This window comes from Pseudophryne corroboree, chromosome 7 (genome assembly GCF_028390025.1).
Source record: "Pseudophryne corroboree isolate aPseCor3 chromosome 7, aPseCor3.hap2, whole genome shotgun sequence".
NCBI classification, from domain to species: domain Eukaryota; kingdom Metazoa; phylum Chordata; class Amphibia; order Anura; family Myobatrachidae; genus Pseudophryne; species Pseudophryne corroboree.
The window spans coordinates 425,963,761-425,976,690 of NC_086450.1; the positions used below are offsets into that span (position 1 = coordinate 425,963,761).

Genomic DNA, 12,930 nt, shown 5'->3' on the forward strand with positions numbered 1-12,930 from the left:
GACCCTCCCGCCCCCCCGGAAGAGCAGGCAAGTCTCCCGATTTTTTAGGGCCCCCCCTGCCCGGCCGCCCACTTAGTGAGTAAAGCGGGCGGTCCGGGCAGTCGATGACGCGATTCTTGCTGAATCGCGTCATCATAGCAACGCCCCCTGCTGTATAATGCCGGTAATCGCGGCATTACATAGCAGGGGGCGTGGCTTAAATGAAGTGCCGTGATAACCCCTCCCCTGTTCCGCCCGCCCCGTTTTGCCTCCGCCCCGCCCCCTATCCGTGTCCTAACCCCGCCCCGCCCCCCTGCTGAGCCGACCTGGCTGCTCTCTCCCGGAGAGAGCAGCCAGGATGTCGGCATGTATGATTTAAACCCATAATGTTTTCCAGCTGATGTGAAAGTCCCAGCATGACATGCCACAGTTTTGCTATTAGGGACTGCTAAACCTGTGAAAGGGCATGCTGGGATGTGTATTATCACAACAGCTGGAGAGCCAGAGGCTGGCTAGGCCTGGACTATGGTATAATTCAGGGGTAGGCAATTTGTAGCACTCCAGCTTCAGTGGAACTACACATCCCTGCATGCCCTGCCGTAGTATTGATGTTAAAGCATGCTATACCTGTGGCACGACATGCTGGGATGTGTAGTTCGGGAACAGCAGGCGTGTCGAAGGTTGCCTACCCCTAGCCTTGCTTTTAAGTAGTTAACCACACACACACATGGAAAGAAAGAGTTGGAGTACTCTCTTATTGAGTTATGAGATGTCTGAATGACAAACAGTGATATAGAGGGGTATTCAATTAAGTGCCGATTTTTTCAAGCAGTCGAAAAAAATGGCACTAATTTGACACAGGCAGGGGTTAAAGTGAGCCGGAACGGGGCGGAACTGCGTTCCGTCAGTTCCACCAGGAGACGGAACGCAGTTCCGCCTCCCCCGGCTCACCTAACCCGATGTCCCGGGCGGCGCTGCAGGGAGATGCCGGTCGCCCACTGAGATCGCGTTACCAGCGGGCGCCCGTCTCCCTCTCCGCAGCGGCAGCCGGAGCTCAGTACTGAGCTCCGGCTTCCGGCTCTGTCAGTGCGCGCTATGGGAGAGACGTCATGACGTCTCTCCCATAGTGCCGAGGAGCGGGCGGCGAGAGAGGACTGCGGCGGGAGCGGGGCTTGGTAAGTATGGTGCTCCCCCCCCCCCTCCCTCCTATATGTGTACCACTAGCGGCGTTTCTACTGGGGGCTAGTTACTGGGGGGCTTTTACTACTGGGGGGCTTTACTACTGGGGCAAACTACAGAGGGGCAAAACTACTGGGGGGCTTTACTACTGGGGCAAACTACAGAGGGGCAAACTACTGGGGGGCTTTACTACTGGGGCAAACTACAGAGGGGCAAACTACAGAGGGGCAAACTACTGGGGGCAAACTACTGGGGGGCTTTACTGCTGGGGCAAACTACAAGGGGCAAACTACTGGGGGCATTACTACAAGGGGGCAAACTACAAAGGGGCAAACTACTGGCAGCATTACTACTGGGGGCTAAACTACAAGGGGGCATAATTACAGGAGCTAAACTACTGGGGGTATAACTACAAGGGGGCAAACTACTGGGGACATTACTAACTTTGGCAAACTACATTGGGGCTAAACTACAGGGGCTAAACAACTGGGGGCACAACTGCAGGGGGCATTACCACTGGGGGATAAACTACATGGGGCAAACTACATGAGGGCAAAACTACTGGGGGCATTACCACTCAGAGGCTAAACTAAAGGGGGGGGGGGGGGGGAGTAAATTGCTGGGGTCATAACTGCAGGGGCATTACCAGTATGGGCATGACTACTGGGGCTAAACTACAGGGGCTAAACGACTAGGGGCAATACTACACAGGGGCATTACCATTAAGGGCATTACTGATGGGGTGCACAGCTAATGAGGGCATTGTAAAGGGGGCACTTCATAAGGGGCACTACTGTTGGGGGCATTGCATAAGGGGCACTACTACTGTGGGCATTGTATAAGGGGTGCTACTGCTGGGGGCATTACTGTATGGGCCGACAAAGAAGCTGCGTTCCCGGTCCGCCCTCCGTCGCTCCACCCCTACCATCGCCGCCGCACTGGAAGCCGAGGTTGCAGACTCCCAGCTGCAGCGGATCTGGGACCAGGCCGGCTTTATTATCCCTGCCGCTGCATCGAGCTCCTGTGACCGCGGCGCTACTAGTTCAAATCTGTCGCTGATTGGCTGCCGGTCCGCAGCAGTTTTGAAATATTAGCACCGTGGTCACAGGAGCTCGATGCGGCGGCAGGGATAATAAAGCCAGCCTGGTTCCAGATCCACTGCACCCGCCCTCAGCCTCTTCTGCCGCCCCGCCCTCGGACCTCTGCGCACCCACAGCCTCCTCCTCCGCACTATCTCCGAGGCCCACAGCCTCCTCCACGTCACGCCTACCACAGCCTACTCATCCACAGCACCGCAGACCACCGCCGCTGCTAAACAGGTAATCTAACCTGCTTGCCTTTCTCTCTCCCTAGTCCCTACTGTATTCCCTTGCTGTCACTTTCCATGTCCCTGCTGTCACTTTCCATGTCCCTGCTGTCACTCTCCCTGTCACTCTATAATGTGAATTTCGGCTCATACCGTGTGCTATAATGTGAATTTCGGCTCATACCGTGTGCTATAATGTGAATTTCGGCTCATACTGTGTGGTGTAATGTGAATTTCGGCTCATACCGTGTGGTGTAATGTGAATTTGGCTCATACTGTGTGGTGTAATGTGAATTTGGCTCATACTGTGTGGTGTAATATGAATGTGGCTCATACTGTGTGGTATAAATGTGAATTTCGGCTCATACTGTGAGGTATAATGTGAAAGGGGTCCTACTATTGTGGTGCATAATGTGTATAAGGGGTATATGGTGTGGTAAACTACACTGAAGGGCACGCCCCCTTTTGCGTGGCCACGCCCCCTTGTCAGGAGTGCGCGCGCCTTCGGCGCGCACATAATTGCACCCTTCACTTTTCCATACCCCCACTTCAAAATTTCCACTTGGGTACTACTACTGTGGGCATTATTAATATTGTGTGACCACGCCCCTTTCTTTTTGAGGCCACACCCCCTTTTTGCGGCGCGCGCAATACCTTTATTACGTGGGCACCGTGGGGAGGGGGGTGAGTTCCACCACCTCTCTAGGACCACTTTAAGCACTGGACACAGGGTATTCAATTGCGGGCATTTTCGCCAGGTTTTTAATCCATTTTCGCCCATGCCGTTTCATTTTTTTTTTTTTTGTCGAATTGGCATGGGTGAAAATTGCGCCAAAAACGCCAGCGAATTTGGCAAAACACGCGCATCAGCGGCGAATTCTCTGATACACGTGGTTTTCGACAGTGCCGGATTTTTCGACCAGTCAAAAGTAACGGCACGGGCATTGAATAGGTCGAACGTAAATTCGACCTAAAAACAGGCAAAAAGTGCCAGTGGAAAAAACGGCACTAATTGAATACTCCCCATAATCTGTAATCCACAAACCTCCCCTTGTGCCTTATCTATGTCAGTTCTACCATACATGCGGATCTGACGCATTATATATTTATATGCTTAAATATAATATCCTTTATACCACAATGTGCATGCTATGTATTCTATTTTATACTGGCATAGGAACATATATTTGCATATTCAGTCATGTACAGTGCACTTTGTAAATATGCTGCATTAGTTGCAAAGTCTGAACATACACTATACAATTACGGATACTATATCATTACGGACACTATATAAATGGACAAAAACTATTTCAGGCAAACTGGTTGAATCATCGATTTAACCAATTTGTCTGAACAACTGTTTTTATCAGTTTCCAGTGTTTGGTAGCAAATGGTTGACTGTTATTTGCTCCAATCCACTGCCAGATTTTCATTCTAACCAGCCAGATTGTACAGATCCTCTGCCAGATAACTGTGTAGCGTATGCCCAGCTTAAATTGCACTTTCTGCACGCTGGACTTGGTTTTATTAACCAAATTTGTGTCATGTGGGAATTTTTTACTGTAGGGAATTAAAAAATAAAATAAAAGAATGTTGGCAGGCTTCCAGACCATAGACATATTCTCCAACATTTCCCAGTAAAAAATCGGTACAGATGAGGCAAGGAGGCGGGGCCACCACTGGTAAGGGTGTGTGGCCTCGGGTAAAGAGGTTCTAAACTTTTGAGTTCATCTCTATGCCGTTGCTGGCCGGTTACTGTGTTATTTAAAGTTCATCTCTATATATCACCGGTGGCTGGGGACCATCCTGCGCTGGCTAATTACGGTTACATATCAACAGTAACCAGCTAGCGCCGCCTGGCACCATACACCCAGTGATATATAAGAGATGAACTGTAAAGTGTACAAATCACTGCCGGTTCCTATGCACTTCCCAAATTCTCCTCTGTCTACACTGGCGCTAGCGTGATGATGTCATTACACCAGCGCTGTGAGGCTCAGTACACACACAGATCAGACACTCCAGGCAGCCACGGAAGGTGAGGGGGGAGGAGCCACCTGGTAGTAACTACAGAGCTGCGGAAGTCCGTGACCCCGCAGCTCTTGTAAGAAATCCGGACGGACAGCTCCAATTACCGGTACAAATGCCAGAAACCGGTACAAACGGTACAGGGGTTTTTAGCTGGTACAGACCTTTAAAAACGGTACTGTATCGGCTAAATCGGTACAGTTGGAGGCTATGCATAGATAGTAAAAAAAAATAAGGTTTTTTACAGCTGGTAAAATCCTACTGGTGTTACCCCATGAAGAGGGAAGAGGCGCGGATTTACCTGCAGTGTGCAAAATGGGCTAACAAAAAAATGTTACAGCATATAGATCACAAGACTTTAAAAGCCCCCCTAATACAACCGAAACAGCATCTTTCAATAGCACCAACCAACTAGTGCTTCAGACGGGATGGGCCTCTACCCCATGATCTCCATCAGTAATTATGGTACCACCAGATATTAGGACAACTTTACAGTGTACAGTAGATGATTTAACGGTCTTTGATTTGAGGTTTATTAGTCAGCACATTTATTTTAGGGAAGGTAAAAACTGGTTTCACGCTTAATATAAAGAAAAGGCCGGATCCATAGTACATATACCGGAAATGCCAGAACCATACTACTGTACATATACCGAAAATGGGCCTGGGTCATTCAATTTGACTCATGTTACATCTCATGTTCATTTTTAGAAGTGTAAATGCACCACCCACAAAAACGAAGCTGAAATTCAACATTTTAAAAATAATAATATATGATGTAGGTAGTCATGATTAATGCTTAGAAGCAGAACTCAGAGTGGTATCCAATTAGCCCCGATGCGACGGGCTCTTTCCCCTGATGACGGCACTTATTGGGGATTACGCGTTGGGTGCCTCAGGCACCCGAAGCATAATCTGAATAGTGTCCTGCTGTGGGATCGGGGACTTATTCCCGTGTGTTATCACACGATCGCGGGTCCAATTACGGCTGATAAAAATTAGCCTCTAATTGGATACAACAATAATGACCATCAGTGATAATCGAACGTTTTTTTATCGGCCAAAACAGCATCAGAGCTAATTGGATACCCCCCTTAGTAGTTACATTTTATTGTTTCTATGTGTGACTCATGTTACAGCAGAATGGACATAGGAACTGAGGGGACTTAGATATTTATTTAAACCTGCTATCCTAATTATTTCTACAACATGATTGTTATACTAGGGCAGCACGGACAGTGTAATGGTTAGCATTACTACCTCACAGCACTGAGGTCATGGGTCCAATTCCCACCATTGCCTCTAACTGTGTGGAGTTTGTATATTCTCCCCGTGCTTGCGTGGGTTTCCTCCGGGTACTCCAGTGTCCTCCCACAACCCAAAAATATACTGGTAGGTTAACTGGCTCCAAACAAAATGAACCCTAGAGTGAATGTGTGTGCGTGTACATGTGGTAGGGAACATAGATTGTAAGCTCCACTGGCGCAGGGACTGATGTGAATGGCCAAATACTCTCTGTAAAGCGCTGAGGAATATGTGTGCGCTGTATACAGTAAATAACTGGTAATAAATAATACACTATAGACTGATAAGATCCTAAACTTAAGATTGACACAAATAAAAAATTGAATGTTAATCAAACTAAACTTAAAATCAGTTTTGCCATGGGACATGTTACATTTCTGTCCCCAGTCACAGGGCTCTGATACAAATTATTCAAACCTATAGAATCCCCTTGAATTAATCAGTGTAGGCCTGTTTATCTTCCTGGCTAACTGTGAAGATGTAGAAAACATTTCTTCTGGTGATGATGACCATATAAATTACATTTATAAAATACGTGGAAATTAGGAGTTTTTGCATCCACTTCAACAAATTATATATGACCCGCCTGATCCATACTACAACCATATACTGAAAATGGGCCTGATCCATACTACATATACCGAAAATGGGCCCGATGCATACTACATATATCGAAAATGGGCCCGATCCATACTACATATACCGAATATGGGCCCGATCCATACTACATATACCGAAAATGGGCCCGATCCATACTACATATACCGAAAATGGACCCGATATAATACATATACCGAAAATGGGCCCAATCCATACTACATACACCGAAAATGGGCCCGATCCATACTACATATATCGAAAATTGGCCCGATCCATACCGCATATATCGAAAATGGGCCTGATTCATACTACATATACTGAAACATGGTCCCCAAAGACTGGCGTATAGCGGAAGTAGTACCGATATTTAAAAAGGGAAGTAAATCTGAAGCTGGTAATTATAGACCAGTAAGTCTTACATCTATAGTGAGGAAGGTACTGGAAGGTATTTTAAGGGATAGAATACAGGAGATCTTTGAAACCAATAAGGTTATTAATAGGAACCAACACAAATTTTTGAAGTACAGATCATGTCAAACTAACTTAAAAGGCTTCTATGAAACAGTTAGTGCAAACCTAGATCAGGGTGGATGTAATCTTTTTAGACTTTGATAAAGCTTTCAATACAGTACCTCACATGAGACTCATCTACAAATTAAGAGAAATCGGGCTAGGGAACAAAATATGCACTTGGGTTAGCAATTGGTTGGTTAGAAGCAGCATGTGGTGGTAAATGGAACATTTTAAAATTGGACTGAGGTAATAAGTGGTGTGTCACAAAGGTCTGTACTTGGACCACGATTGTTCAACATCTTCATAAATGATCTAGCAGTAGGTCTAGAGAGTACAATGTAAATTTTTGCAGACACCAAAACTGTGTAAGGTTATAAATTCGGAGGGGGATGCGGAGTCTCTTCAGAACGACTTATTTAAGCTGGAAGCATGGGCAGCAAAATGGAGAATGAGGTTCAATATAGACAAATGTAAGGTAATGCACTTTGGTAGCAAGAACAGAAACACTACCTACATACTAAATGGGGAAAAACTAGGGGATTCTGTACTGGAAAAAGATTTAGGTGTTGACATAGATAACTAACTTAGCAGTGGTACCCAAAGTAGGTATGCAGCAAAAAAGGCAAACAAGGTATTAGCATGCATAAAGCGTGCAATTGATGCAAGGGATAAGTGTGTTATACTCATATTGTAGAAATCACTAGTGAAGCCACATCTCGAATACTGTGCACAACTATGGGCACCATACTACAAAAAAGATATCCTGGAACTAGAAAAGGTTCAGAGACGGGCGACCAAATTGATTAAGGGGATGGAGACGCTGGAATACGAGGAAAGGCGTGTTAGGCGAGTCATGTTCACATTGTAAAAGAGGAGATTAAGAGGGGACATGATTAACATCTACAAATATATAAGGGGACAATACATAGAGCTAGCGGAGGATTTGTTTTGGCAAGATCACCACAAAAGGTCACATGGTCACCGGCTTAGGTTAGAGGAGATGAGATTTCGTACACACTGAGACGGAAAGGTTTCTTCACAGTAAGGACAATACGTATTTGGAAATCCCTGCCTGAGAGAGTAGTAATGGCGGACTCGGTCATTTACTTTTAAGAATGGGCTTGATAAATTCCTAATGGATAAGGATATACAGGGTTATGGTGGGTAAATCATGCACTATACTATACTATAGTAATAAAAAAAAAAACACAACAATTAAAATTAGTCTAAAAAATATTACAGTGTAGGAGATCACTAACAGGTTGAACTCGATGGACAAATTGTCTTTTTTCGACCTCAGCAACTATGTTACTATGTATGAAAATGGTCCTGATCAAGACTACATATACCAAAAATGGCCCTGATCAATACTACATATATCGAAAATGGGCCTAATCAATACTACATATACCAAAAATGGGCCTGATCAATATTACATATACTGAGAATGGCCCAGATCCATAACACATATACAGAAAATGCTGGCTCCACAATACATATACCGATACGGTCTGGATTACTGGATTGTGCCTAATTAGATCTAATCATTCCTTTTTTTTCTTTTTTCTTTTTTTTTCTTAATGCCCAACAAAACAATAGCAGTCCTTACAAGCACTTTGCATATGCTATAAAACTTTTTCAAATTTGTAATTACTACAAAACTTTACAAACTATCGCCAATGAAATGTGTCCTTCCTTCTACCATATTACCTCCTACTGTGTGCTTTTACCTGGGTTGGTATATAGCTCTGAAAGGTTGACAGTGTTATCAGTCTGGGGCACTGTTCTCCTGTTGCTAGTTGCTATTATTTATTAGCAGAGCAAAGGGTTTCCAAGCAGATGCCCCACAACCTATTGAGAAGGCTGGGCACGTCACCCAGAAGTCCTCTCTGCACCATCTACACAAAAGAACATAATGCAGCTAATCTCCTCGTTTGCCTGAAAAAGAACAATGCCCATTTGCTGCAAAGGAGAATAGGTTGAGTAAGAGATGTGTGCCCAGTGTGGGCAGAGGGGCCAGATCCATGTAACGTTAAGATAGAACACTCCCAAACTTATCAACGTTAATGATTGCAGTGCTAATCTCTCATAATAGGCGGAATGCTCGGAACGCTCTATGCTGCAACTAAAGAGAAAGTAAAAGCTAATATCTGCACTGATAATGTCATAAAGACTCGGGTGATATGGCAGGAGCATAAACAACATCTATCTGGTAATGAACTGTTTCTGCCTGAATGAGCACAGATGTAGTACAGGAATAGCAGCATGCAGAGAGCAACTTGAGGAACAGATATGCAGCCTCTTATCAGGAACAATTTATTATGATCAAAACAGTGAATAAAGTTTATTAAGAACGTAAATAAATTAGCTAGAAAATACGTAGTTATGGTAGACTTACCGTCGATAACCTTATATCTCCTAAGTCCGCAGTATACACAGGCTATACATTGGGATATGAGGTAGCCTCAGCGGATTGGCACCAACGATCAAAAGCTTTTGGCCTCCCAGAATGCAAAGGGCCAGTCCCCTATATCCCTGCCTTCTGGCTCAGGCAATTCAATTATTTTTCCCAAAGCCCAAGATGGACGTACCTTTGCGAGTAGAATGAGCAGAGACATTTGCCGGAATAGGGAGATCAGCCAGAGAGTAAGCCTCAGAGATTATCATTCGACGCCACCTCGCCAGCGTTTGCTTGTCCGCAGGCCATCCTCTCTTGTGGAACCGATAAAGAACGAAGAGAGTATCTATATTCCTGATGGCCTTGGTACGATCCATGTAGATCCTTAAAGCCCGGACTACATCCAAGGATGCATCTCTCGCAGAAAGATCCGGCCCTTGAAAAGCCGGTACTACAATTTCTTCGTTAAGGTGAAATTTAGACACCACCTTAGGAAAATAACCAGATTTGGTTCTGCTCTATCTGGATTAAAAAAAAAAAGCGGGGGGCAACATAACAATGACCATAAATCTGAAACTCTTCTAGCTGAGGCAATAGCTAGCAAAAAGAGAGCCTTAGCTGTCAACCATTTAAGATCCACTTACTTCAGATGGAGCAACTTGAAGCGCCTTTAGGACTATATCTAGATCCCAGGGAGCTGTAGGAGGAACAAAAGGCGGCTAGATGTGAAGCGCCCCCTGGAAGAAAGTGCAAACATTCAACAGTTTGGCAATTTTCTTTTGAAACCAAACTGTTAATGCTGACACTTGTACTCTCAAGGAGGCCACACGGAGACCTTTATCCATTCCTGCCTGAAGGAATGCTAAGACCCTAGACACCCTAAAAGACCTGGGGTCCAGCTTCCTGGCACTGCACCATAAGATATATGCTTGCCACACCTAGTAATAAATACGAGCAGAAGATGGTTTCCCTGGTCTGAGCATTGTTTCAATTACCTGTGGTAAAATTCCTCTAGCCTTCAGGATGGATGTCTCAAGAGCCACGCCATCAAGGACAGCCAATCTAGATGCTTGTAATAACAAGGACCCTGAGACAGTAGATTTGGACGGTGATGTAGTAGCTACGGCGTGTCCACTGACAGCCTCTGCAGATCTGTGTACTAATGTCTTCTGGGCCATGCCGGAGCTATTAGAATCACGGCGCCCTTTCCTTGTTTGACCTTTTGAATCACCCTGAGCAAAAGGGCGATTGGTGGAAACACATAGGCTAGTTGAAAGTACCATTTAACTGACAGAGCATCCACGAAGATCGCTTTTTCGATCCTTTGTTCTTGACCCGTATGCGGGTACTTTGAAATTCTGTCAAGAGGCCATGAGATCTATCTCTGGCAACCCCCACTTGTCCACCAGACTCTGGAAGACCTCATGGTGTAAAGCCCATTCGTTTGCATGAATGGCGTGTCGACTGAGAAAATCCGCTTCCCAGTTTAGGACTCCTCGAACAAATACTGCAGACAAGGCTGGATGATGACGTTTTGCTCATCTTAACATGCGGCTTACCTCTTTCATCGCCTTTTGGCTGCGCATTCCTCCCTGATGATTGAGGTACGCTACCGCCGTCGCATTGTCCAAGCGAATTTGAACTGGTTTTCCCTGAAGAACGTCCTTTGCCTGAGTGAGTGCCATATATACGGGCCGAAGTTCCAATATATATATTGGCAGGCAACTTCCTTCCTTGGTCCACTGCCCCTGGAAACAACTTTTTTCTGACACTGCTCCCCAGCCCTGAAGACTGGCATCTGTTGTCAGAACCTCCCAATCAGAGATCCAAAAGGGTCTCCCTTTGTCCAGATGCGATGTCTGTAGCCACTAGACTAAGGACCTCCGTGCTACCAAAGAAAGGACCATAGTCTTAGTTTTTATTGTCTGATGCAACCCACTCCATATGGAAAGGATCAGACGTTGAAGGGGCCTCGAGTGGAATTGAGCATACTCCACCATGTCGAATGTCGACACTATTGATCCCATCACATGTATAGCTGCGTGAATGGATACCCTTTGGCTGTGTAGTAGGCTCCTGAATCCTCGACTGTATTGTGGATATGTTGTTCAGAGGTAAAAACAGTCTCTGAAGCCCGGAATCCAATACAGCCCCCCAGTGCGTCATACGTTGTGAGGGAACTAGGAAGGACTTTGCCCAATTTATGAGCCAACCGCGTTTCTGAAAACAAGCTATTGTCTGTTGCAGATGGCACTGAAGCAATTCCTGAGACTGTGCCAGGATTAATAGGTCGTCGAGCCATATGGAAAAATCTTTATCCCCTGTCGACAGAGATAAGCCGCCATTACCACCAGAATTTTGGTGAACACTCTTGGAGCTGTGGCCAGTCCAAATGGTAGGGCCTGAAACTGAAAATGTTGCTGGAGAATAGCAAACCTGAGATAGCACTGATGGGACTGTACTATAGGAACATGCAGGTAGGCATCCTGGATATCCAGGGATACCATATAATCCCCTGGTTCCATGGTCAAAATAATGAAATGAAAAGTCTTCATTTGAAAGTGAGGCACCCAAATGTACTTGTTCAGCGCCTTGAGATTGAGTATGGGCCGGAACGACCCATTCAGTTTCTGTACTAGAAACAGTTTGGAATAAAAACCCTGGATCTGGAATTATCACTCCTGATTGAAGCAACTTCTGAACTGCCTCTTGCAAGGCCCTGGCCTTCGTTTCCAATGAAGATGGGCTGGTACAAAAGAATCTTTGTGAATGGTGTGTTTTTTTTTTAAATATGTTTATTAAAAATTAACAAATAGGTAAACAATATTACAGGCATTGAAAAACAGCAGAAATAAAGATGGTATAGTGTTCTATGGTAAGGAACATGTATCAAGGTACAAAAACAAATAGACAATATTCAGTAAATGGAGGCTAGTATCACAGACAACTGGTTATGTTAGAAGAGAGGTATTCCTTTGTCCATGAGATCTAAGTTATACCAAGTGGCTAATCTAAGCCCTTCATACCAACTCTTTAGTCGAATCAGGGAGGGTGCGAATGTAAAGCAGCAATATATCAAAAAATGTATGTGATTTAGATTCGATGTCTAGAAAACATTCTGACCAATCCACCTGGTATAAATATAGAAGACGAGGAGTCACAAGAGAGAGAGACGTGAAGGGTGTTTCTTGAAGGCAAACGCAGAACCGTGAGACACAGCTTCTTGCACCCAGGCATCTGTGGTGGACTGCTGCCAGATCTGTGTCAGCCCTCTGGTAGCCCAATGCTTTTTAGTCTTTCCAGACTTATCAGATTGGGACTGTTTGCCATAACCCTTTCCTTTTGCTTTTCCTTGGGTCCGAAAAGACTGAAAAACTGTAAACCTAGATTTGGACTTGTAGGTTGAAGGAAACTTAACTTTCTTGAAGTCTGTCTCTGACTCCAAAATACTGTTTAATTCTTTACCAAAAAGAATATCTCCAGTAAAAGAAAGACTCTAACACCTTCTTGGACTCTGAGTCAGCCTTCCATGTATGTAGTCAGACAGCTCTGCATGCTGCTACTTCTGAGGCTGATGCTTGAGGGGCAATAGTACCCATATCCAAGCCTTCCATAAAAA

The 12,930-nt window shown here is 45.1% G+C and overlaps 1 protein-coding gene across 1 annotated transcript in view; it reads right to left on the reverse strand.

Annotated features, from left to right (window-relative positions):
* Positions 1-12,930, reverse strand: part of PEMT (phosphatidylethanolamine N-methyltransferase) — a 445,039-nt gene that overhangs the window by 201,839 nt on the left and 230,270 nt on the right. The window lies entirely within an intron of this gene.